A 21,671-nucleotide genomic window follows, 5' to 3' on the forward strand; every position below is an offset into this window, starting at 1 on the left:
TCATCACCTCATTTTGCCATTTTGGCACTGTTTTCATACTAATGTTGTGTATAATATTGCACACTTCAATTCTGGGTGTCCTTACCCCTTATATTGTGGTTTCCACTGACAACCAGAGCAGGTTAAAAACAAATGATCCACTTCACACTTTAACTTCACACAGGTTAAAAACAAATGATCCCACAAGTGCTCAAGGATGAATAGCATCATAAAAGTGGAACAAGCTGTATAAGGAGAGCATTTCAGGCAGGAGAAAGAGTCAGCTAAATCTAACACCCGGGAAGGAAATTAAGATTTAGTCCAATGTCAGCATTTTATATCTTTTTTTTTAACTTAACAAGCTGAGACATGAGTTTTACCAAGATCACATAATTATAAGCATCTTCTCAGAATTAATTTTACTCTCTGTGTTTCCTCTGTTTTTAATACCTGTAATATTAGAACTCGATCACAATATAACTGCATGCTACATTTTACAATATTGTTTAAAAAAACATTTATTTTAGGTTCAGAGGTACATATGCAGGTTTGTTATATAGGTAAATTGTGTGTCACTGGGGTTTGGTGTACAGATTATTTCATTATCCAGGTAATAAGCATAGTGCCAAATAGGCAGTTTTTTTTAATCCTCTCCCTCCTTCCACCCTCCCTCCTCAAGTAGGCCCCAGTTTCTATAACATGCAGCATCGGATATTCTGTTTCTGCATTAGTTTGCTTAGGATAATAGCCCCCAGCTCCATCCATGTTGCTGCAAAGACATGATCTCATTCTTTTTTATGGCTGCATAGTATTCCATGGTGTACCACATTTTCTTTATCCAGTCTATCATTTGATGGGCATTTAGGTTGATTTCATGGCCTTGCTATTGTAAATAGTGCTGCCATGAACATATGTGTGCATGTGTCTTTATGGTAGAATAATTTACATTCCTTTGGGTATATACCCAATAATGGGATTGCTGGGATGAATGGTAATTCTATTTTAAGTTCTTTGAAAAATCACCACACTGCTTTCCACAATGGCTGAACTACTTTACATTTCCACCAGCAGTGTATAAGCATTCTTTCTCTGCAATCTCCCTACCATAATTTTTTTTACTTTTTAATAGTAGCCATTCTAGGCCAGGCATGGTAGCTCACACCTTTAATCCCAACACTTTGGAAGGCTGAAGTGGGTGGATCGCTGAGCCCAGGAGTTCAAGAGCAGCGTGGGCAACATGGCCAAACCCAGCTTCTACAAGAAATACTAAAATTACTCAAGTGTGGTGGGCATGCACCTGTAGTCCCAGCTACTTGGGAGACTGACGTGACAGGATTACTTGAGTCCATGAGGAGGAGGTTGCAGTGAGCCAAGATTGTACCGCTGGAGTGCAGTGGTACAATAAAAAACAATAATAATAATAGCCGGCTCCATTCCAAGATGGCCGAATAGGAACAGCTCTGGTCTGCAGCTCCCAGCGTTATCGATGCAGAAGATGGGTGATTTCTGCATTTCCAACTGAGGTACCTGGTTCACCTCATTGGAGTTGGTTTGACAGTGGGTGCAGCCCACAGAGGGCAAGCCAAAGCAGGGCAGGGTGTCACCTCACCCAGGAAGCGCAAGGGGTTGGGGGGATTTCTCTTTCCTAGCCAAGGGAAGCTGTGACAGACAGTACCTGGAAAAACGGGACACTCCCACCCAAATATTATGGTTTTCCCATGGTCTTAGCAACTGGCAGAGCAGGAGATTCTCTCCCATGCCTGGTTTGGTGGGTCCCACACCCACAGAGCCTTGCTCACTGCTAGTGCAGCAGTCTAAGATTGACCTGCGAGGCTGCAGCCTAGTAGGGGGAGGGGCGTCTGCCATTGCTGAGGCTTGAGTAGGTAAACAAAGTGGCTGGAAAGCTCAAACTGGGAGGAGCCCACCACAGCTCAGCAAGGCCTACTCCTCTATAGACTCCATCTCTATGAGCAGGAGATAACTGAACAAAAGGCAGCAGAAACTTCTGCAGACTTAAACATCCCTGTCTGACAGCCCTGAAGAGAGCAGTGGTCACCCAGCATGCCATTTGAGCTCTGAGAATGGACAGACTGCCTCCTCAAGTGGGTCCCTGACCTCCTTGTAGCCTAACTGGGAGAAACCTCCCAGTAGGGGAGGACAAACACCTCATAAAGGTGGGTACCCCTCTGGGACAAAGCTTCCAGAGGAAGGATCAGGCAGCAATATTTGCTGTTCTGCAATACTTGCTGTTCTGCAGCCTCCGCTGGTGATACCCAGGCAAACAGGGTCTGGAGTGGACCTCCAGCAAACTCCAACAGACCTGCAGCTGAGGGACCTGACTGTTAGAAGGAAAACTAACAAACAGAAAGGAATAGCATCAACATCAACCAAAAGGACATAACACACCAAAACCCCATCTGTAGGTCGCCAACATCAAAGACCAAAGTTAGATAAAACCACAAAGATGGGGAGAAACCAGAGCAGAAAAGCTGAAAATTGTAAAAACTAGAGCACCTCTTCTCCTCCAAAGGATTGCAGCTCCTCGCCAGCAATGGAACAAAGCTGGACGGAGAATGATTTTGAGGAGTTGACAGACATAGGCTTCAGAAGGTTAGTAATAACAAACTTCTCCAAGCTAAAGAAGCATGTTCTAACCCATCACAAGGAAGCTAAAAACCTTGAAAACAGGTTACAAAAATGGCTAACTACAATAAACCGTATAGAGAAGAACTTAAATGGCCTGATAGAGCTGAAAACCATGGCATGAGAACTTCGTGATGCATGCACAAGCTTCAATAGCCAATTTGATCAAGTGAAAGAAAGGATATCAGTGATTGAAGATCAAATTAATGAAATAAAGCAGGAAGACAAGATTGGAGAAAAAAGAGTAACAAAAACAAACAATGCCTCCAAGAAATATGGGACTATGTGAAAAGACCAAATCTACATTTGATTGGTGTACCAGAAAGTGACGGGGAGAATGGAAGCAAGTTGGAAAACACTCTGCAGGATATTATCCAGGAGAACTTCCCCAGTCTAGCAAGGCAGGCCAACATTCAAATTTGGGAAATACAGAGAACACCACAAAGATACTCCTTGAGAAGAACAACCTCAAGACACATAATTGTCAGATTCGCCAAGGTTGAAATGAAGGAAAAAATGTTAAGGGCAGCCAGAGAGAAAGGTCGGGTTACCCACAAAGGGAAGCCCATCAGACTAACAGCAGATCTCTCGGCAGAAACCCTACAAGCCAGAAGAGAGTGGGGGCCAATATTCAACATTCTTAAAGAAAAGAATTTTCAACCCAGAATTTCATATCCAGCCAAACTAAGCTTCATAAGTGAAGGAGAAATAAAATCCTTTACAGACAAGCAAATTCTGAGAGATTTTGTCACTACCAGGCCTGCCTTACAAGAGCTCCTGAAGGAAGACTAAACATGGAAAGGAACAACCAGTACCAGCCACTGCAAAAACATGCCAAATTGTAAAGACCATCAATGCTATGAAGAAACTGAATCAATTAATGGGCAAAATAACCACCTAACATCATAATGACAGAATCAAATTCACACATAACAATATTAACATTAAATGTAAACGGGCTAAATGCCCCAATTAAAAGACACAGACTGGCAAACTGGATAGAGTCAAGACCCATCAGTGTGCTGTATTCAGGAGACCCGTCTCACATGCAGAGACACACAAAGGCTCAAAATAAAGGGATGGAGGAAGATCTACCAAGCAAATGGAAAACAAAAAAAGGCAGGGGTTGCAATCCTAGTCTCTGATAAAACAGACTTTAAACCAACAAAGATCAAAAGAGACAAAGAAGGCCATTACATAATGGTAAAGGGATCAATTCAACAAGAAGAGCTAACTATCCTAAATATATATGCTCCCAATACAGGAGCACCCAGATTCATAAAGCAAGTCCTTAGAGACCTACAAAGAGACCTAGACTCCCACAATATAATAATGGGAGACTTTAACACCTCACTGTCAATATTAGACAGATCACTGAGACAGATGGTTAACAAGGATATCCAGGACTTGAACTCAGCTCTGCACCAAGTAGACCTAATAGACATCTATAGAACTCTCCACCCAAAATCAACAGAATATACATTCTTCTCAGCACCACATCGCACTTATTCTAAAATTGACCACATAATTGGAAGTAAGGCACTCTTCTGCAAATATAAAAAAACAGAAATCACAACACACTGTCTCTCAGACCACAGTGCAATCAAATTAGAACTCAGGATTAAGAAACTCACTCAAAACCACACAACTACATGGAAACTGAACAACCTGCTCCTGAATGATTGCTGGGTAAATAACGAAATGAAGGTAGAAATAAAGATGTTGTTTGAAACCAATGAGAACAAAGACACAACATACCAGAATCTCTGGGACACATTAAAACCAATGTGTAGAGGGAAATTTATAGCACTAAATGCCCATAAGAGAAAGCAGGAAAGATCTAAAATTGACACCCTAACATCACAATTAAAAGAACTAGAGAAGCAACAGCAGACAAATTCAAAAGCTAGCAGAAGGCAAGAAATAACTAAGATCAGAGCGGAACTGAAGGAGATACAGATACAAAAAACCTTCAAAAAATCAATGAATCCAGGAGCTGGTTTTTTGAAAGGATCAACAAAATTGATAGACCGCTAGCAAGACTAATAAAGAAGAAAAGAGAGAAGAATCAAATAGATGCAATAAAAAATGATAAAGGGGATATCACCACCAATCCCATAGAAATACAAACTACCATCAGAGAATATTTTAAACACCTCTATGCAAATAAATTAGAAAATCTAGAAGAAATCTATAAATTCCGGTACACATACACCCTCCCAAGACTAAACCAGGAAGAAGTTCAATCTCTGAATAGACCAATAACAGGCTCTGAAATTCAGGCAATAATTAATAGCCTACCAAACAAAAATAGCCCAGGACCAGTTGGATTCACAGCAAAATTCTATCAGAGGTACAAAGAGGAGCTGGTACCATTCCTTCTGAAACTATTCCAATCAATAGAAAAAGAGGGAATCCTCCCTAACTCATTTTATGAGGCCAGCATCATCCTGATATCTAGCAGAGACACTTTGTATCTGCTAGACACAAAGACTAGCAGAGACACAATCAAAAAAGAGAATTTTTACCAATATCCCTGATGAACATCAATGCGACAATCATCAGTAAAATATTGGCAAACAAAATCCAGCAGCACAGCAAAAAGCTTATCCAGCACGATCAAGTCGGCTTCATCCCTGGGATGCAAGGCTGGTTCAACATATGCAAATCAATAAACGTAATCCATCACATAAACAGAACCAATGACAATAACCACATGATTATCTCAATGGATGCAGAAAAGGCCTTTGACAAAATTCAACAGCGCTTCATGCTAAAAACTCTCAATAAACTAGGTATTGATGGAATGTATCTCAAAATAATAAGAACTATTTATGACAAACCCACAGCCAATATCATACCGAATGGGCAAAAACTGGAAGCATTCCCTTGAAAACTGGCACAAGACAAGGATGCCCTCTCTCACCACTCCTATTCAACATAGTGTTGGAAGTTCTGGCCAGGGCAGTCAGACAAGAGAAAGAAAGGGTATTCAATTAGGAAAAGAGGAAGTCAAATTGTCCCTGTTTGCAGATGACATGATTGTACATATAGAAAACCACATCATCTCAGCCCAAAGTCTCCTTAAGCTGATAAGCAACTTCAGAAAAGTCTCAGGATACAAAATCAATGTGCAAAAATCACTAGCATTCCTCTACACCAGTAACAGAGAAACAGCCAAATCATGAGTGAACTCCCATTCACAAATGCTACAAAGAGTATAAAATGCCTAGGAATCCAACTTACAAGGGATGTGAAGGACCTCTGCAAGGAGAACTACAAACCACTGCTCAATGAAATAAAAGAGAATACAAACAAATGGAAGAACATTCCACGCTCACGTATAGGAAGAATCAATATCGTGAAAATGGCCATACTGCTCAAGGTAATTTATAGATTCAATGCCATCCCCATCAAGCTACCAATGACTTTCTTCACAGAATTGGAAAAATCTACTTTAAAGTTCATATGGAATCAAAGAAGAGCCTGCATAGCCAAGACAATCCTAAACAAAAAGAACAAAGATGGAGGCAATCACGCTACCTGACTTCAAACTATACTACAAGGCTACAGTAACCAAAACAGCATGGTACTGGTATCAAAACAGAGATATAGAACAATGGAACAGAACAGAGCCCTCAGAAATAATAACACACATCTACAACCATATGATCTTTGACAAACCTGAGAAAAACAAGCAATGGGGAAAGGATTCCCTATTTAATAAATGGTACTGGGAAAACTGGCTAGCCATATCGAGAAAGCTGAAACTGGATCCCTTCCTTACACCTTCTACAAAAATTAATTCAAGATGGATTAAAGACTTAAACTTTAGACCTAAAACCATAAAAAACCTAGAAGAAAACCTAGGCAATACCATTCAGGACATAGGCATGGGCAAGGACTTCATGACTAAAACACCAAAAGCAATGGCAACAAAAGCCAAAATAGACAAATGGGATCCAATTAAACTAAAGAGCTTCTGCACAGCAAAAGAAACTAACATCAGAGTGAACAGGCAACCTACAGAATGGGAGAAAATTTTTGCAATCTACCCATCTGACAAGAGCTAATATCCAGAATCTACAAAGAACTTAAACAAATTTACAAGAGAAAACAAACAACCCCATCAAAAAGTGGGCAAAGGATATGAACAGATACTTCTCAAAAGAAGACATTTATGCAGCCAACAGACATATGAAAAAACGCTCATCGTCTCTGGTCATCAGAGAAATGCAAATCAAAACCACAATGAGATACGATCTCATGCTAGTTATAATGGCAATCATTAAAAAGTCAGGAAACAACAGGTGCTGGAGAAGATGTGGAGAAATAGGAACACTTTTACACTGTTGGTGGGAGTATAAATTAGTTCAACTATTGTGGAAGACAGTGTGGCAATTCCTCAGGGATCTAGAACTAGAAATACCATTTGACCCAGCCATCCCATTACTGGGTATATACCCAAAGGTTTATAAATCATGCTACTATAAAGCCATATGCACATGTGTGTTTATTGCAGCACTATTCACAATAGCAAAGACTTGGAACCAACCCAAAGTCCATCAACGATAGAGTGGATTAAGAAAATGTCGCGGGGGAGGAGCCAAGATGGCCGAATAGGAACAGCTCTGGTCTACAGCTCCCAGCGCGAGCGACGCAGAAGACGGGTGATTTCTGCATTTCCATCTGAGGTACCGTGTTCATCTCACTAGGGAGTGCCAGACAGTGGGCGGAGGTCAGTGGATGAGTGCACCGTGCACAAGCCGAAGCATGGGTGAGGCATTGCCTCACTCGGGAAGCGCAAGGGGTCAGGGAGTTCCCTTTCCAGGGGTGACAGACGGCACCTGGAAAATTGGGCCACTCCCACCTGAATACTGTGCTTTTCCGACGGGCTTAGGATATGGTGCCCCAGGAGAGTATAGCCCGCACCTGGCTCAGAGGGTCCTACGCCCATGGAGTCTCGCTGATTGCTAGCACAGCAGTCTGAGATCAAACAGCAAGTTGGCAGCGAAGCTGGGGGAGAGGCGCCCGCCATTGTCCAGGCTCGCTTAGGTAAACAAAGCAGCCTGGAAGCTTGAACGGGGTGGAGCCCACCACAACTCAAGGAGGCCTCCCTGCCTCTGTAGGCTCCACCTCTGGGGGCAGGGCACAGACAAACAAAAAGACAGCAGTAACCTCTGCAGACTTAAATGTCCCTGTCTGACAGCTTTGAGGAGAGCAGTGGTTCTCCCAGCACGCAGCTGGAGATCTGAGAACGGGCTGACTGCCTCCTCAAGTGGGTCCCTGACCCCTGACCCCTGAGCAGCCTAACTGGGAGGCACCCCCCAGCAGGGGCAGACTGACACCTCACACGGCCGGCCAGGTACTCCAACAGACCTGCAGCTGAGGGTCCTGTCTGTTAGAAGGAAAACTAACAGAAAGGACATCCACACCAAAAACCCATCTGTACGTCACCATCATCAAAGACCAAAAGTAGATAAAACCACAAAGATGGGGAAAAAACAGAGCAGAAAAACTGGAAACTCTAAAAACCAGAGTACCTCTCCTCCTCCAAAGGAACACAGTTCCTCACCAGCAACGGAACAAAGCTGGACGGAGAATGACTTTGACGAGCTGAGAGAAGAAGGCGTCAGACGATCAAATTACTCCGAGCTATGGGAGGATATTCAAACCAAAGGCAAAGAAGTTGAAAACTTTGAAAAAAATTTAGAAGAATGTATAACTAGAATAACCAATACAAATAAGTGCTTAAAGGAGCTGATGGAGCTGAAAACCAAGGCTCGAGAACTACGTGAAGAATGCAGAAGCCTCAGGAGCTGATGCGATCAAATGGAAGAAAGGGTATCAGCCCTGGAAGATGAAATGAATGAAATGAAACGAGAAAGGAAGTTTAGAGAAAAAAGAATAAAAAGAAACGAGCAAAGCCTCCAAGAAATGTGGGAATATGTGAAAAGACCAAATCTACGTCTGATTGGTGTACCTGAAAATGATGGGGAGAATGGAACCACGTTGGAAAACACTCTGCAGGATATTATCCAGGAGAACTTCCCCAATCCAGCAAGGCAGGCCAACATTCAGATTCAGGAAATACAGAGAATGCCACAAAGATACTCCTCGAAAGAGCAACTCCAAGACACATAATTGTCAGATTCACCAAAGTTGAAATGAAGGAAAAAATGTTAAGGGCAGCCAGAGAGAAAGGTCGGGTTACCATCAAAGGGAAGCCCATCAGACTAACAGCGGATCTCTCGGCAGAAACCCTACAAGCCAGAAGAGAGTGGGGGCCAATATTCAACATTCTTCAAGAAAAGAATTTTCAACCCAGAATTTCATATTCAGCGAAACTAAGCTTCATAAGTGAAGGAGTAATAAAATACTTTATAGACAAGCGAATGCTGAGAGATTTTGTCACCACCAGGCCTGCCCTAAAAGAGCTCCTGAAGGAAGCGCTAAACATGGAAAGGCACAACCGGTACCAGCCGCTGCAAAATCATACCGAAATGTAAAGACCATCGAGACTAGGAAGAGACTGCATCAACTAACGAGCAAAATAACCAGCTAACATCATAATGACAGGATCAGATTCACACATAACAATATTAATTTTAAATGTAAATGGACTAAATGTTCCAATTAAAAGACACAGACTGGCAAATTGGATAAAGACTCAAGACCCATCAGTGTGCTGTATTCAGGAAACCCATCTCACGTGCAGAGACACACGTAGGCTCAGAATAAAAGGATGGAGGAAGATCTACCAAGAAAATGGAAAACAAAAAAAGGCAGGGGTTGCAATCCTAGTCTCTGATAAAACAGACTTTAAACCAACAAAGATCAAAAGAGACAAAGAAGGACATTACATAATGGTAAAGGGATTAATTCAACAAGAAGAGCTAACTATCCTAAATATATATGCACCCAGTACAGGAGCACCCAGATTCATAAAGCAAGTCTTGAGTGACCTACAAAGAGACTTAGACTCCCACACATTAATAATGGGAGACTTTAACACCCCACTGTCAACATTACACAGATCAATGAGACAGAAAGTCTACAAGGATACCCAGGAACTGAACTCAGCTCTGCACCAAAGGGACCTAATAGACATCTACAGAACTCTCCACCCCAAATCAACAGAATATACATTTTTTTCAGCACCACACCACACCTATTCCAAAATTAACCACATAGTTGGAAGTAAAGCTCTCCTCAGTAAATGTAAAAGAACAGAAATTATAACAAACTATCTCTCAGATCACAGTGCAATCAAGCTAGAACTCAGGATTAAGAATCTCACTCAAAACCGCTCAACTACGTGGAAACTGAACAACCTGCTCCTGAATGATTACTGGGTACATAACGAAATGAAGGCAGAAATAAAGATGTTCTTTGAAACCAACGAGAACAAAGACACAACATACCAGAATCTCTGGGATGCATTCAAAGCAGTGTGTAGAGGGAAATTTATAGCACTAAATGCCCACAAGAGAGAGCAGGAAAGATCCAAAATTGACACCCTAACATCACAATTAAAAGAACTAGAAAAGCAAGAGCAAACACATTCAAAAGCTAGCAGAAGGCAAGAAATAACTAAAATCAGAGCAGAACTGAAGGAAATAGAGACACAAAAAACCCTTCAAAAAATCAATGAATCCAGGAGCTGGTTTTTGGAAAGGATCAACAAAATTGATAGACCACTAGCAAGATTAATAAAGAAAAAAAGAGAGAAGAATCAAATAGATGCAATAAAAAATGATAAAGGGGATATCACCACCGATCCCACAGAAATACAAACTACCATCAGAGAATATTACAAACATCTCTACGCAAATAAACTAGAAAATCTAGAAGAAATGGATAAATTCCTCAACACATACACCCTCCCAAGACTAAACCAGGAAGAAGTTGAATCTCTGAATAGACCAATAACAGGAGCTGAAATTGTGGCAATAATCAATAGCTTACCAACCAAAAAAAGTTCAGGACCAGAGGGGTTCACAGCCGAATTCTACCAGAGGTACAAGGAGGAGCTGGTACCATTCCTTCTGAAACTATTCCAATCAATAGAAAAAGAGGGAATCCTCCCTAAATTTATGAGGCCAGCATCATCCTGATACCAAAGCCTGGCAGAGACACAACAAAAAAAGAGAATTTTAGACCAATATCCTTGATGAACATTGATGCAAAAATCCTCAATAAAATACTGGCAAACAGAATCCAGCAGCACATCAAAAAGCTTATCCACCATGATCAAGTGGGCTTCATCCCTGGGATGCAAGGCTGGTTCAATATACGCAAATCAATAAATGTAATCCAGCATATAAACAGAACCAAAGACAAAAACCACATGATTATCTCAATAGATGCAGAAAAGGCCTTTGACAAAATTCAACAACCTTCATACTAAAAACTCTCAATAAATTAGGTATTGATGGGACGTATCTCAAAATAATAAGAGCTATTTATGACAAACCCACAGCCAATATCATACTGAATGGGCAAAAACTGGAAGCATTCCCTTTGAAAACTGGCACAAGACAGGGATGCCCTCTCTCACCACTTCTATTCAACATAGTGTTGGAAGTTCTGGCCAGGGCAATTAGGCAAGAGAAGGAAATCAAGGGTATTCAATAAGGAAAAGAGGAAGTCAAATTGTCCCTGTTTGCAGATGACATGATAGTATATCTAGAAAACCCCATTGTCTCAGCCCAAAATCTCCTTAAGCTGATAAGCAACTTCAGCAAAGTCTCAGGATACAAAGTCAATGTACAAAAATCACAAGCATTCTTATACATCAATAACAGACAAACAGAGAGCCAAATCATGAGTGAACTCCCATTCACAATTGCTTCAAAGAGAATAAAATACCTAGGAATCCAACTTACAAGGGATGTGAAGGACCTCTTCAAGGAGAACTACAAACCACTGCTCAAGGAAATAAAAGAGGATACAAACAAATGGAAGAACATTCCATGCTCATGGGTAGGAAGAATCAATATCATGAAAATGGCCATCCTTCCCAAGGTAATTTACAAATTCAATGCCATCCCCATCAAGTTACCAATGACTTTCTTCACAGAATTGGAAAAAACTACTTTAAAGTTCATATGGAACCAAAAAAGAGCCCGCATCGCCAAGTCAATCCTCAGCCAAAAGAACAAAGCTGGAGGCATCACACTACCTGACTTCAAACTATACTACAAGGCTACAGTAACCAAAACAGCATGCTACTGGTACCAAAACAGAGATATAGATCAATGGAACAGAACAGAGCCGTCAGAAATAATGCCACATATCTACAACTATCTGATCTTTGACAAATCTGAGAAAAACAAGAAATGGGGAAAGGATTCCCTATTTAATAAATGGTGCTGGGAAAACTGGCTAGCCATATGTAGAAAGCTGAAACTGGATCCCTTCCTTACACCTTATACAAAAATCAATTCAAGATGCATTAAAGACTTAAACTTTAGACCTAAAACCATAAAAACCCTAGAAGAAAACCTAGGCATTACCATTCAGGACATAGGCATGGGCAAGGAATTCATGTCTAAAACACCAAAAGCAATGGCAACAAAAGCTGAAATTGACAAATGGGATCTAATGAAACTAAAGAGCTTCTGCACAGCAAAGGAAACTACCATCAGAGTGAACAGGCAACCTACAAAGTGGGAGAAAATTTTCGCAACCTACTCATCTGACAAAGGGCTAATATCCAGAATCTACAATGAACTCCAACAAATTTACAAGAAAAAAACAAACAACCCCATCAAAAAGTGGGCGAAGGACATGAACAGACACTTCTCAAAAGAAGACATTTATGCAGCCAAAAAACACATGAAAAAATGCTCACCATCACTGGCCATCAGAGAAATGCAAATCAAAACCACAATGAGACACCATCTCACACCAGTTAGAATGGCAATCATTAAAAAGTCAGGAAACAACAGGTGCTGGAGAGGATGTGGAGAAATAGGAATACTTTTACACTGTTGGTGGGACTGTAAACTAGTTCAACCATTGTGGAAGTCAGTGTGGCAATTCCTCAGGGATCTAGAACTAGAAATTCCATTTGACCCAGCCATCCCATTACTGGGTATATACCCAAAGGACTATAAATCATGCTGCTATAAAGACACATGCACACGTATGTTTATTGCGGCATTATTCACAATAGCAAAGACTTGGAACCAACCCAAATGTCCAACAATGATAGACTGGATTAAGAAAATGTGGCACATATACACCATGGAATACTATGCAGCCATAAAAAATGATGAGTTCATGTCCTTTGTAGGGACACGGATGAAATTGGAAATCATCATTCTCAGTAATCTATCGCAAGAACAAAAAACCAAACACCGCATATTCTCACTCATAGGTGGGAACTGAACAATGAGAACACATGGACACAGGAAGGGGAACATCACACTTCGGGGACTGTTGTGGGGTGGGGGGAGGGGGGAGGGATAGCATTGGGAGATATACCTAATGCTAGATGACGAGTTGGTGGGTGCTGCACACCAGCATGGCACATGTATGCATATGTAACTTACCTGCACGTTGCGCACATGTACCATAGAGCCTAAAGTATAATAATAATAATAATAATAATAATAAATAAATAAATAAAAAGAAAATGTGGCACATATACACCATGGAATACTATGCAGCCATAAAAAAGGATGAGTTCATGTCCTTTGCAGGGACATGGATGAAGCTGGAAACCATCATTTTCAGCAAACTATCACAAGGACAGAAAACCAAACACTGCATGTTCTCACTCATAGGTGGGAATTGAACAATGAGAACACTTGGACGCAGGGTGGGGAACATCACACCAGGGCCTGTCAGAGGATGGGGGTTGGGAGAAGGATAGCATTAGGAGAAATACCTAATGTAAATGATGAGCTGATGGGTGCAGCAAACCAATATGGCACATGTATACCTATGTAATAAACCTGCACTTTGTGCACATGTACCCTAGAACTTAAAGTATAATAATTTAAAAACTAATAATCATAATAATAATAGCCATTCTGACTGGTATGAGATGGTATCTCATCGTGGTTTTGATTTGCAATTCTCTAATGATTTATAATGTTGAGTATGTTTCCATATGCTTGTTGGCTGCGTGCATGTCTTCTTTTGCAAAGTATCTGTTCACGTCCTTTGCTCACTTTTTAATGAAGCTGTTTGTTTTTGCCCGTTGATTTAAGTTCCTTATAAATGCTTGTTACTAGATCATTGTCAGATGCATAGTTTGCAAATATTTTCTCCCATTCTGTAGGCTGTCTGTTTGCTCTGTTGATAGTTTCTTTTGCTGTGCAGAAGCTCTTTGATTTAATTAGGTCTAATTTGTCCATTTTTGTTTTGTTACTCTTGCTTTTGCCATCTTCATCATGAAATCTTTTCCAGGGCCTATGTCCAGAATAGTATTTCCTACATTATCTTCCAGGGTTTTTATACTTTTAGGTTTTACATTTAAGTCTTTAATCCATCTCGAATTGATTTTTGTATATGGTGTAAGGACAGTGTCTAGTTTGAATTTTCTGCATATGATTAGCCAGTAATCCCAACACCATTTATTGAAGAAGGAGTCCTGTCCCCAGTGCTTGTTTTTGTCACCTTTGTCAAAGATCAGATGGTTGTAGGACTGCAGCATTATTTCTGGACTTTCTATGTTGTTCCATTTGTCTATGTGTCTGTTTTCGTACCAGTATCATGCAGCTTTGGTTACTGTAGCCTTTATTGTTTGGAGTCAGGTAACAAGGTAACATAATACCTCCAGCTTTGTTCTTTTTCTTTAGGATTGCTCTGGCTATTCAGGCTCTTTTGTGGTTCTCTATGAATTTTAAAATAGTTTTTTGTAATTCTGTGAGGAATATCATTGGTAGTTTGATAGAAATAGCATTGAATCTGTAAATTGTTTTGGGTAGTAAGCCATTTTAACAATATGGATTCTTCATATCCATGAGTATAGAGTGTTTCCCCATTTGTTTGTGTCATCTCTGATTTCTTTGAGCAGTTTTTCCTAATTCTCATTGTAGAGATCGTGTACCTCCCTGGTTAGCTATATTCCTATGTATTTTATTCTTCTTGTGGTTATTGTGAATGGGACTGCATTCTTGATTTGGCTCTCAGCTTAGATGTTGTTGGTGTATAGAAATGCTACTGACTTTTGCACATTAATTTTGTATCCTGAAACTTTGCTGAAGTTGTTTATGGGATCTAGGAGTTTTGGGGCAGAGATTTTCGGGGTTTCTAGGTAAGAATAATGTCATCTGCAAGGAAATTGGCCTGAAGTTTTATTGTTCATTGTTGTGTCTCTGCCAGGTTTTGGTATAAGGGTGATGCTGAACTCATAGAATGAGCTGGGGAGGAGTCTCTTCTCCTCAATTTTTTGAAATAGTTTCAGTAGGAACAGTACCAGCTCTTCTTTACACATCTGGTAGAATTCAGCTGTGAATCCATCTGGCCCTGGGCTTTTTCTGGTTGGTAGGCTTTTTATTACTGATTCTATTTCAGAACTCATCATTGGTCTGTTCAGGGATTCAATTTCTTCCTTGTTCAATCTTGGGAGGTTATATGTTTCCAGGAATTTATCCATTTCTTCTAGGTTTCTTCTAGTTTGTGTTCATAGAAGTGTTCATAGTAGTCTCTGAGAGTTCTTTGTATTTCTGTGGGGTCAGTGGTAAAGTCCCCTTTGTCATTTCTGATTATGTTTACTTGGATCTTCTCATTTTTTTCCTTTATTCATCTAGCCAGCAGGTTATCAATCTTATTTATTCTTTCAGTGAACAAACTACTGCATTTGCTGATTTTTGTATGGTTTTTCATTTCTCAATTTCCTTCAGTTCAGCTCTAATTTTGATTATTTCTTTTCTTCTGCTAGTTTTGGGGTTAGTTTGCTCTTGTTTCTCTATTTCCTCTAGATGTGATGTTAGGTTGTTACTTTGAGATCTTTCTAACTTTTTTAAGTGAGCCTTTAGCACTATAAACTTGCCTCCTAATACTCCCTTAGCTGTGTCCCAGAGATTCTGGTATGTAGTATCTTTGTTCTCATTAGTTTCAAAGAATTTCTTGATTTCTGCTTTAACTTCATTTTTTACCCAAAAGTCATTCAGGAGCAGGTTGTTTAATTTTCATATACTTGTATAGTTTTGAGTGATTTCTTAGTATTGATTTATATTTTAATTGTTCCATGATCTGAGAATGTATTTCATATTTCAGTTTTTTTGAATTTACTGAGGACTGTTTTATGGCCAATTGTGGGGTTAATTTTAGAGTATGTGCCATGTGCACATGAGAAGAAGAATGTATAGTCTGTTGTTTTTGGGTGAAGACTTCTGTAGATAACTGTTAGGCCCATTTGGTCAAGTGTCAAGGTCAGGTCTCAAATATCTTCATTAGTTTTCTGCCTCAGTGATCTTTCTGATACTGTCTTGGGGTGTTGAATTCTCCCACTATTATTGTATGGTTATCTAAGTCTCTTTGTAGGTCTCAAGATTTTCCTTCATGAATCTGGGTGCTGCTGTATAGGGGGAAAATATATTTAGGATAGTTACATCTTCTTGCTCAATTGAACATTTTACCACTATATAATACTCTTCTTTGTCTTTTCAAATCATTATTGGCTTAAAGTCTGATTTGTCTGAAATTAGAATATGCAACCTGATTTTTTGTTTCCCATTTGCTTGATAGATTTTTCTCCATCCCTTTACTTTGAGCCTATGGGTGTCATTGCATGTGAAATGGGTCTCTTGAAGACATCATACAGCCAGGTCTTGCTTCTTTATCCAACTTGCAACTCTGTGCCTTTCAATTGGGGTACTTAGCCTGTTTACATTAAAAGTTAATATTGATATGTGCAGATTCAATCCTGTCATCATGTTGTTAGCTGGTTATTATGCAGACTTGATTGTGTGGTTGCTTTATAGTGTTAATGGTCTATATACTTAAGTGTGTTTTTGTGGTGGCTGGTAATAGTCTCGTTTCCATATTTAGCATTCCCTTAAGTACCTTTTGTAAGGCAGGCAGGTCTGGTGGTAACGAATTCCCTTAGCATTTGGTTTTCTGAAAAGGACCTCATTTTTCCTTCACTTATGAATCTTAGTTTGACTAGATGTGAAATTCTTGGTTGAAGTTTCTTTTCTTTAAGAATGTTGAATACAGGCCCACAATCTCTTCTGGCTTATAGAGTTTCCAGTGAAAATTCTGCTGTTATCTTAATGGGTTTCCCTTTGTATTAATAGGTGACCTACCCTGTCTCTCTAGCTGCTTTTAATATTTTTTCTTTCATGTCAACCTTAGAGAATCTGATTATATGTCTTGGGAATGATCATCTTGTATAATATCTCACAGGGGTTCTCTGCATTTCCTGAATTTAAATGTTGGTCTTTCTAACAAGGTTGAAAAAATTTTTGTAAACAATATCCTCAAATATGTTTTCAGAGTTGCATATTTTTTCTCCCTCTCTTTCAGGGACACCAATGAGTCATAAGTTTGAAATGGTCATTGCAAAATTATAACAGACAGTGAAAGAGATCTGACCTAACCAAATCCATCTTGCCTCTAACCTCCAAGCTGTCCTTGTTCATTTCTAGGCACAGGCCAAACTAACTTTGAGAGGAACTTAGTTTATAGTTCAGCTTTGAAACAAAGATGATAACGCTCTTTCCCCAAACAAACCCCCTTCCTACCTGGGGAATAGACTGTCTTTGCAGGACTAACAAATAAGCCACACGATTAGAAATTATGGTTTAGGAGTCATGCAGCTGGAGGCTGCAAGATTCTAAACCTCCCCAAATTGCTCATGGGGATAACACCACTATTATAAAACCTAAGATCAGTGCTTGAGATATTTTGCAGACCCTGTACTCAATGGATCAGCTGGCTCCACCTAGATCAATAAACTGGCCCATCTGGTCTGACTCAGGAACTGACTCAGCACTAGAGGACAGCTTCACCTCCCTATGATTTCATCTCCAACCTGACCAATCAGAACTCCCGATTCACTGGCCCCACCCCCACCCACCAAATTATCCTTAAAAATTCCAATCCCCAAATTCTCAGGGAGACTGATTTGAGTAATAATAAAACTCTGGTCTCCCGCACAGCCGGCTCTGCATGAATGACTCTTTACTGCAATTCCCTTGTCTTGATAAATCAGCTCTGTTTAGGCAGCAGACAAGGTGAAATTGTTGGGTGATTACAGGTTTGGTCTCTTCACATAATCTCATATTTCTTGGAGGTTTTGTTCATTCTTTTTTATTCTTTTTTCTTTATTTCTGTCTGACCGAGTTAATTTGAAGACCCAGTCTTTGAGTGCTGAGATTCTTTCCTCAGCTTGGTCTATTCTGCTGTAAATACTTGTGATTACATTATGAAATTCTTGTAGTGTGTTTCTCACCTCTATCAGATCAGTTCTTTCTTATAATGGCCATTTTGTCTTTCTGCTCCTGTATCATTTTATTATAATCCTTAGATTCCTTGGATTGAGTTTTGACTTTCCCCTGAATTTCAATGATCTTCATTCCTATCCATATTCTGAATTCTATGTCCGTCATTCTAGCCATTTCAGCCTGGTTAAGAACCCTTGCTAAGGAACCAGTGCAGTCATTTGAAGGAAAAAAGACACTCTAGGCTTTTTGAGTTCCCAGAGTTCTTGCACTGATTCCTTCTCATCTGTGTGACCTGATGTTCCTTAACTGTAGTGTAATTTGAAAATATAATCAGTTGACTTCATTTCTGAATGTTTTCAGCATGCCAAAGCTTTGTGCAGGGTCTTTATTTTTAGCTGAATTCTTGTCCTTGGTTTCATGAGGGGTTGTATTAGCAAAGTATTTTTGGTGTTGAACTTTGGACTGTGATCCGGTAGATGGCGGTTAACGTAATGGCCAGTAGGTAGGCTCTTGCTCAGTCACACGGCTCTTCTGCATCTCCTTATGTTTGCAGCTGTGCTTTCTCTCAGTTCTCTTAGAGTGCAGGCTCCTCTTCCACTCAAGTGCTGGCTGCAGATCTTGGCTTGGCACTCCTGGACTGCACACTGCAGCCCTTGAGTCAGCTCAGGTTTTACGCTCCCTCCCCAGCTTGGAGGCAGCAGGGGAAGGGACCTTGGCAGTGGTGTGGCAGAGGGCCTTTCACTTGTCTCTTGGGGATCCATCCCAAAGAAATGCAGAGCCACTACCAATTGGTGCAATCAATCCGGGCTGGGGCAGCCATGTTGTGGGCCCAAGCCTGGAGGCCCTCCCTGGTGATGAGCAGGAGGGTGCAGGGGGCTCATAAAGGAGGTGGACTGGCTTCTCCTTAGGGCAGCTGTGGCTTGCTGGAGGTGTAGGTAAAGCACTTAGGGTCTTTGTTCCTTCCTCAGTCCAAGGGCAGCAGGAGCAGTACCACTGCGGTGGCAGTGGCAGAGGGGCTTTCAGTTGCCTCTGGGAGCTCCACTTCAGAGAATGCAGAGCTGCTGCCAATGGGAATGTTCAGTCAGGGGGTGGGGTGTCTGTGCAGCTGGCCCAAGGTGGGGGGCAACTGGTGAAGAGCAGGCGGTTGGGGGTTCACAGGGAGCGCAGACTTGGATCCCCTCCATATGGTGACTTTGGCATGCTGGTGCCACAAGTAAATCCCTCAGGCTCTTTGTTCCTTCCTCAGTCCTAGGGCAGCAAGGGCAGAACCGCTGCAGTGGCAGTGGGGCTGTCGGGGCTGTGGGTTGCCTCAGGGAGCTCCACCCCAGGGAAACACAGAGCCACTACCAGTGGGAATGCTCAGCTGGGGGTGAGGTAGCTGCTCTGTGGTCCCGAGCTGGGGGGCCCTGCCTGGTGAAGGGTGGGAGATAGGGGCTCACAGAGAAGAGAGAGTGGGCTCCTCTCTGTATGGTGGCTGCAGCATGCTGGAGGTTCCAGCGAGGCAACCAGGTCCTTTGTTTCTTCCCCAGCCTGAGGGCAATAAGGGCAGTACCACTGCAGCTTCAGTGACCGAGGGACTGTGGATCATGTCTGGGATTTCCTCCCCAGAGAAAAGCAGAGCTACCACCAACGGAAGTGTTCAAGCAGGGGCAGGGTGGTTGTGCTGGGGTCCCAGGTCAAGAGATCCCGCCCAGTGAGGAGTAGCAGGGGCAGGGACCTGCATGGAAAACTGTCTGGCTCCTTTTCCGTAAGGCAGCTGCACTGTGCTGGAGCCCCGCGTGAGTCCCTAATCACTGCACTCCTCAGCCTGAGGGCAACAGGAGCAAGGGCTGTGGAGCAGTGAAAATGGCGACCCATCTGCTACCTCTGGGAACTCCATCTCAGGGAAGTGCAGAACTGCTACCAGCCCAATGGTCCAAGCAAGGGGTGGCTGGGATCCCAGGTCAAGATGCCCTGCCCAGTGAGAAGGAGCAGGGCTGGGGACCCATGTGGAAAACAATCTGGCCGCCTTATTCTAAGGCAGCTGTGCTGTACTGGGGGTCCCTGTGAGTGCCTAATCACTGTGCTCCCTCCAGAGCCTGAGGGCAACAGGAGGGACTGCTATGCAGCAGCGAAAATGGCGGCCTCCCTGCTACCTCTGGGAGCTCCGTCCCAGGGAAGCGCAGAGCAGCTAGTGGCCTGAGAGATCAGCTGGCGCTGGGTGGCTATGCTAATGTCCCAGGCCAGTGGACCTTGTCTGAGGAGGTGCAATGCAGGTGAGCCCTGCAGTTTGTCCACTGCACAGCCCCGTGGGTGTGGTCTCTATCTTGGTGGTGTGGGAAGGAGCCTGACCTTCCCTGTTGCCGGAACTGCAGCCGCTGGTGTTGGGGTGCCCTGGGATCCAAGGCCACCAGCACTCTGCATGTGCCTGAGTGGCGGCTCCACCCAGACTCCACCTAGCTCTCCCTGTCAGTCTGCAGGCCCCGGTTGGGAGAGGTCATGGGTGTTCTCCTGAGCCCAGTGTTGCAAAAGTCCCCTGGCAGAAGTGTGGGTCCCCAGGCACTCTGACTCACTCACCATTTCCCCATGTTGGGGGCCTCTCCTGGCTCCGTACCACTCCCGGTGGGAGGCTGTCCTGTCTTACTCGTCTTTGTTCTCCGTGGGTTGTGTTGTTTCCTCGCTGAATCCCAGAGTGTCCACCTGGATGATCTAGTTAAAGAGCTAAATTAGCCGGGCGTGGTGGCGGGCGCCTGTAGTCCCAGCTACTCCGGAGGCTGAGGCAGGAGAATGGCGTGAACCCGGGAGGCGGAGCTTGCAGTGAGCCGAGACCGTGCCACTGCACTCCAGCCAGGACGACAGAGCGACACTCCGTCTCAAAAACAAACAACAACAAAAAAAGAGCTAGTGTCCACTTACCACTTTCTTCTGTTTGTGAGAGTGGCGCACACTAGCTGTTTCCAGTCAGCCGTCTTTTTTTTTTTTTTTTTTTTTTTTTGACACGGTCTCGCTCTGTTGCAGAAGCTGGAGTGCAGTGGCGAGATCTAGAGTTACTGCAGCCTCAACCTCCCAGGCTCAAGTGATCCTCCCGCCTTAGCCTCGGGAGTAGCTAGGACGACAGGCACGCAACACCAGGCCTGGCTTTTTTTTTTTTTTTTAATTTCTTGTAGAGACGGGGTTTCCTTATGTTGCCCAGGCTACTCTCGAACTCCTGGGATTAAGCACTTGTCCCGTCAGGCCTCCTAAAGTGCTGCTGGGATTGGCACGAGCCACCGCCCCGACCTAGTCAGCCATCTTAAGTAGAGGGATCCACGATATATTTTCCATTTTCTAATCTTAATCACGCCAAACACACACACAGCCCACAGCTGACTCAGCCCTCAGCTGAGGCCTTTAGGAAGAACATGGACATAAAGATTAAATAATTTAGGCAGGAAAGAACATTCTCAAGACACCAACTATGTTAAAATGAAGAGAAAGTTATTTGGATTAAGCCAGAGCATTCTCTCCTACAGCTAGCAGTAATAATAATAAGTAGAAATTTTTAGATGCATTATGACATCTAATCCTGACTAAAATCCTGTGAAGTAGGACTGTTATCCCTATTTTATAAATGACGAAGCCAAAGCTTGAAGAGGTTAAGTAATTTCCCAAGGTCTTGGAGGT

General features: G+C 42.3%; 1 long non-coding RNA gene across 1 annotated transcript in view; it reads right to left on the reverse strand.

The window, feature by feature from the left end:
• The window catches only part of LOC134759708 (uncharacterized), a 60,690-nt gene extending 39,466 nt beyond the window's left edge, over positions 1-21,224 (reverse strand). Inside the window, exons 1-2 of the long non-coding RNA XR_010136294.1 lie at positions 20,925-21,224; positions 20,586-20,717 (exon numbers count right to left, since the gene is read on the reverse strand). This is a non-coding gene — a long non-coding RNA (uncharacterized LOC134759708). The remainder of the gene's footprint in view (positions 1-20,585; positions 20,718-20,924) is intronic.
• Between the last annotated feature and the right edge of the window lie 447 nt (positions 21,225-21,671).

The sequence above is a fragment of the Pongo abelii genome, chromosome 12, assembly GCF_028885655.2.
Source record: "Pongo abelii isolate AG06213 chromosome 12, NHGRI_mPonAbe1-v2.0_pri, whole genome shotgun sequence".
Taxonomy (NCBI): Eukaryota; Metazoa; Chordata; class Mammalia; order Primates; family Hominidae; genus Pongo; species Pongo abelii.